Source organism: Anopheles maculipalpis, chromosome 3RL (genome assembly GCF_943734695.1).
Source record: "Anopheles maculipalpis chromosome 3RL, idAnoMacuDA_375_x, whole genome shotgun sequence".
Taxonomy (NCBI): Eukaryota; Metazoa; Arthropoda; class Insecta; order Diptera; family Culicidae; genus Anopheles; species Anopheles maculipalpis.
The window spans coordinates 3,018,988-3,024,993 of record NC_064872.1 but is presented as its reverse complement, the minus strand read 5'-3'; positions in this window follow the sequence as shown (position 1 = coordinate 3,024,993).

The window sequence follows — 6,006 nt, the reverse complement described above, 5'->3', positions numbered from 1 at the left end:
TACAACCGTCAAAGTGCGTTCCTCGCTCACAGCACTACGCATTCCCGGATCCAGACGAGTGCCCCGGAGTGGTAACTTCCGTTAGATCGACTCACAGACGTGCTACACGCGCACAACTTTGGGGTTTTTCCAAAAATCGAAAAACCTACTTCAAAAAATTCACTTTCACTACCGAAAAAACGTACACACCGAACACTCTCTTTCACACACTAGACACCTCCTCTGGGCGTGTGGGTTGACACCAATTCGCAGATGCGTTTTTTTTTTCTTTTGCTGTTTGCGGTTCACTATTTTCGAATGGCGTGCAATACAAGCTGATGCACGCCACACCACAACAGCACAATGGCACAACAAACCGTCGCTGGTAGGTAGCCCTTCGTGTGTGCGTGTTTTGTTTTCGGGGTGGAAAACCAGAAACCAGAAACGAGAGCGAGGTTGTGAAATTATGCAACTGGCCGCAATGTGCACACACACACAGGCACACGCACACCAAGCGCCTAGTCCCCCCGCGGGGGTAAAGTGTTGGCAAGGCCTCAGATGCACGCACGTGGCCACGAGAAGAGAAGTTGTTTGTGGCGTAGCAGTTGCAGTTTGTCCGTTCGTTCTAGTCGTCGGTATGCTCTTGGTAGTACACGCTTCCTCCTAAGCAACTATTCACTTTCACTTTCACTTTCTCACGCCGGTGTTTAGAGATTGATAAATTTCGCCGTCTGGTTCGGAGCGCGGATTTGGTTTTTGGGACGAGCGCCACACGCGAGCGTTCGTCGCCGTGGTCTGCGAGTCTGTAAGCGAGACTGCGAGGACTGCGAGGCGATTTGGTTAGGTATATGGTACCACAAATCGAGTCGACGACGACTACACAACTTACGTGCTGCCGGCGGCGGCTTTTTCCGTCTGTGTCGCGTGAGTGGCCGTGAGAGACCGCGCGGTTTTACTCACGCACGATCGCGCCGTCTAGTGCGGTTTAGTATTTTTTTTCGAGTGGAAGGATGATTGCATACAATTGCACCGACGCATGCAGTTCCAAATAAACTCACACAAGCCAGAGGACAAAATAAAAAAAAAGCGAGAAAAAAAAGGTAAACAATCTTTTTTTCACTCACGCAATAAGCGAGTTACTCTGCGATCGTGTATCGCACAGCGTGAGTACGCAACCGGTGAAACCACTCTCGCTTCTGTCGACAGTCACGTTCACGACAACACACCACCGCCACCAGTCGCTTCCATGGGAAAATGCGTGCACGCCGCACTTGGTTTTGGTGGAATTGCTGAACGGCGTACCGAAATTGACTACTTCTCACTCACTCACTCACTAAGTCGTTTTCGGTTTTCGATTCCTTTCGGGGGGGGTTTTAGAGCGATCGTGGCCGCTCGAAGGACGGATGCCGACTGCGATCGTACGCGACCGTGCAGGGACAAATGTAGCCCAACCACCACCACCGCTGGTCACCACCACCACCACAACCACCCGGCTCCTATTACCCGTCGGGTTCCGTTCTCGTTGCGTTTCTCGCTAGATGGATGCTTTAGTGATACGACCCGAGACCGTGTGCTGCTGATAATCTTGTTGCGGCTGATGCTGCTGCGGCTAATGAAGATGATGTGTGGTATTTTTTAACATTATTTACCACCTCCGTCATCTTCCCGCTTTATCGCTGTGTGTATGTGTTTCGGTGGTTGTTTTTTGTTTACGTTTAGCTGCTACACTATCTGCGGCTGCTGCTGCTGCTGATGCTGGTAGTTTGACTGGCTCGCGGGAGGATCGACCCGCTGCCCGAATGTGCAACCGATCGCCGGTACTGCTGCTTGTTGCTGATGATTATGTTTTCTGTTTCTGTTTTGCGCTAGCGCAAGTGTACACGCCACAAACAAGCAAATGACGATGATCATAAACACTGCGCGAGTGCTCGAGGGTGTGCGCGTATGCGTGCGTATAGTTTGTTTTATCTCTCGCTGGCGCCGAAATGAACTCCCACACCCCCACCCCCTTATACGGTCAGCCTTACGGTGGCTGATTGGATGAGCACATTGTAGGTGATTTATGCTCTTTTCTGGACAGTTTTTGGCACAGTTTGATAATTTGGACGTTTGAAGTTGCACGCTGTTTCACCACTACACAACACACAACACACAAAACAATAGGTTTGTATTTCGCGCGACGCAGGAACCGTGCACCGTACGGGGAGCTATATCCGCACCGTGTCTCTATCGCACGCGGACTAACAAAATACCACCCGCGAATGTGGTGGGCAGGTCGGTGTTGGACTGCTGGCTGGCTGGCTGAGGGTGCCTTATTTCTCCAAAGTGTACACGCGCGGCCTTAAACGTGCGCGCGCGCGCAATTGTCTCTTCTCTCGCTCTCGAGTGTACGCGCACTTTACACACACTCTCTCTCTCTCCCGCGCTGTATATACGCACGCAACATACACGCACGCACTTGCGGAAGTGGCTGGAGCGTAGGTTGTGAAGAGAGAGAGAGAAAGCGAGGCGATTCGGAGTTCGAACCCTCTTTGAACCACTTAGAGACAGAGAGCGATGAGAATTGAGGAGAGTCTTATGCTGATGATGATGACGATGGGGGTTGCTCCCCGTTTGAGTTGCCGCAGACGATGTAACTCACCTGTGGGTCGTTGGGTGGAAAAAGGGGTGGATACTTGGGTGGGGGAGTGGGGTTTACTAGATCAAAGAGAAGGGTGGTGGATCGTGAGCTCTTCTAGCCAGCATCTATCATGTTGAAAAGTGAATGGGGGATGTCGCCGCGTGCTGCTGTGACGTCATCGGCCGTGCGTTCTCCGGTTCCCCATTCTGCAACGATACGGGAAGGGGATGGAAAAGAAAAATAGGGGTGAAAAATTCAACCACTGGAAGAGTGGGGTGATAAGATAGAGTTTTATAAAATAGTCTGAGGGTGCGTATGATGTGAGAGAGTGACTGTACTTTCCCTTTCATACGCATTGGAACGGTGCGACACGTGACGACAACCGATAGAAAATGCACTGAGCAACAGGTAGAATTTATTAGGGAAAAAAGCTCGATTGAATGGAAGTAGTTAAAATTTAAAAATAATACAGTAAATTATGGTTTTGAGTGTCATAAAACTGTGCAGGGTTCTTTTATGAATAATGGAACTTAATTAAAGTCACATTTTAATGTGCTGCTACAATGTTTGTTTTTATGTGAGAATTTACTTTCTTAGACAGCAAGCAGGGTTTCCCATTACTTGCGACAATGTTTATCTTGTTTTCATGATTTTTTTGCATTGTTTTGTCTTTACAGTTCATTAATTTGTAAATAATTTGCCTGTTGCGCACCGGAAAACGACAGCATTGTTGTCCCCTTTTTTTAGTTTTTACAATCAATGCGGTACCGCTTTATGTGTGGGTTTTTTGTTGTTATTGTCTGTGTGTTTCATGTACAATCTTGTCAAAGTATTTACGCTAAACTTTTACTGTTCCCTGTCTATGAGCTTTAAAGGTTTAAAGAATCATCGAAATAATCTATTAACGAGCCATCGTGTTTTTGTTCAACTTATCAACACCGAAATGTCAACAATTAGAGTAACAACAAAAAAGCATCAAACGTTTTTGGGTGGTTTTTCCTGTGCATAAATAGCTCCGATTGTTAGTTCTAATGAAATTCCATCAACAGTGTCTTCCGCCAAAGGAAGGCCACGTTTCGAATCGGGAATCTCCGGGCGCAATCAGTGCTCGTGTATCGGTTTTGGTTGTTTTGCTCGTCGGCTCTGCTTGCCGATAATGCTGGTCGGTGATAGACCGTTGTGTATTAATTGAGAATGCCTACAATCTATAGCTTAACTGCAGCCACATAACAGTGCGGTGAAATCGTACCATTTGATCTCTATCGTTGGGAAAGAAATAATGAGCTGAATGATGCTGAATTCTAATTAAATGCTAAATTAAATGCACCCTCAGCCAGCTCTTCACTATGAATACGTTTGATTCATTATTGAATGATAATAGTAAAGTAAACAAGAACAATCAGCTTGTTTAACGTTTCGATAATGAAACGTACCTTAATGAGACAATTTTTTTCGTTTGAGGATGTTTCATTTGAGGGCATTGCATACTTCCAGAAATCCCGATCTCGTTTGCTGCAGAGCGACTGCACAAGTGTTGCACAACGTCGACCTAATCGACATTGCTCTTTTTCTTCGCACAATTTTCGATTCTTGATCGAACACACAGAAAGACAAACACACACAGTTCGATCACAGTTTAAATTTAATCACACTTGCTCACTCGTCTGGAGGCACAATTTGTGGCTTATCAATTCAATCACCGGCAATTAGAATATCGTTAGAAACCCCCCCCCCCCCCCCGCATCCCACCGAAGAACTGTCCCCTCCTGTGCCCGGCCGCATCATCTAATGTACGGTGATCGATACAGGGCCAACGAAAAATAAAAATGATGTTGGTTCCGTTCCGATAATTCTGATGATCGATGCACACACGTATGTGTTACTGGTGTACAGACATACCCGAGACAATGCATACACGATGCAGGCACGGTCTGCACCGAAATCACGTACTAAGGCAGCATAAAAAAATGGGTTTCGCCTCGCAACAGAGAACCCTTCGCGCGGGGTGTGGTTCAGTCTAGTTGGTTGTGCTGTGTGTCTGAGCATCGGGTTAGTGTGCGAGCCAATCGAAAATAGAATGCACTTGCACGGCGTATGTTGTGTGCAGCCTGACAGACGGCCGGTGAGTTCTCGCGCAGAGGGAGCTAATGGGGAGAGGAAGAGGATATGGTAGTCGAGACCTAATGTCAGCGAATGGTTTCCAATAAAAGAGCCATTGTCGGGGTGTCGTGTTGCAACATTTTAGCTCAACCCCAACCAATTGCCAATCTGATAGGCCGACGGGGCAAATCGGCATTAATAAACATTTGCATATTGCTTTTTTTACCCTTCATTTGCTCTCTGTCTGCATCTAAACCGAGGTAAAGATTACTGATAACACATCGGTGTATCGGATTGAGAGGATAGGGAAAAGATTTAGCTTCAAACAAGTCATAAAGTCCTTAATAGTTATCAGTAAGGGTGAGAGCGTTTCATTTCGCCATGCTCCATAATTTATGACGTCTGGAACCACTGTGTGTTGGCATGTTGCCCAAAAACTAGGACACAGACTTGTTTACCCATCCTTCGTGCACTTACCCTGCAGGAGTTGATGCGTTGATCTAAATTACATCTTGCTGTCGCACTCCTCTCCGAACCACACGCACACCATCTAACGTCCTTCGGTAGAGCAAAACACTCTAATTGCACGGTTTTCTTCACACATCTCACTGATTTGCTAGCTGTTTTAACACCGATCCGAGATGAATACGGTCGATGACGAATCCTTCCAAGGATTGCACTGCACAACAGCATCCAGAAAACTATCGGAACTTTCACTTTACCAGCAAGATACTGGACGTATGTTTACGTCTTTACATTGTTTTGTTTGTTTTTGGCAGCCTGATGCAGACTTCTGAACGATTTTCTTTCCCGTTTGACAGTTTGTGAGTGGCCCATCATCTCATCTCACGCACTTGCTGAATCGATGAGTGTTTCTCATCAGAAAGAAAACACTAAGGGTGAGTTCAACTTAGTGAGGAAGATTTAACGTGTGGAAATTTTTTATTTTATTTTGGATGAATTTAAAAAAAATAGTATTAAAATAAAAATAGTATGACTTTTTTTTTATTGATTGTGTTATTTAAGGGCATTCCTCAATTCAAACGATACAACAATTACGAACAAAAGACTGAGTTCTCTTGCCTCTGAAGCATGCGCACCATCGAGCTGCTGTAACTCGCGCGTTCTTGTTTTCGTATTCTCAACCTCGTTCGCTGTAGGGGAAACATCGTTGCATTTTTCACCTTTTCTTTTGAACCACCCGCCCGAATTTACCCTTCAAATCACCCTTTTCTCGTTGGTAATGCGTGTATGCAGAAAAATGCGCTAAAGTGACCCGTTTTGTTGGGTTTTTGGTAGCGCTCTCT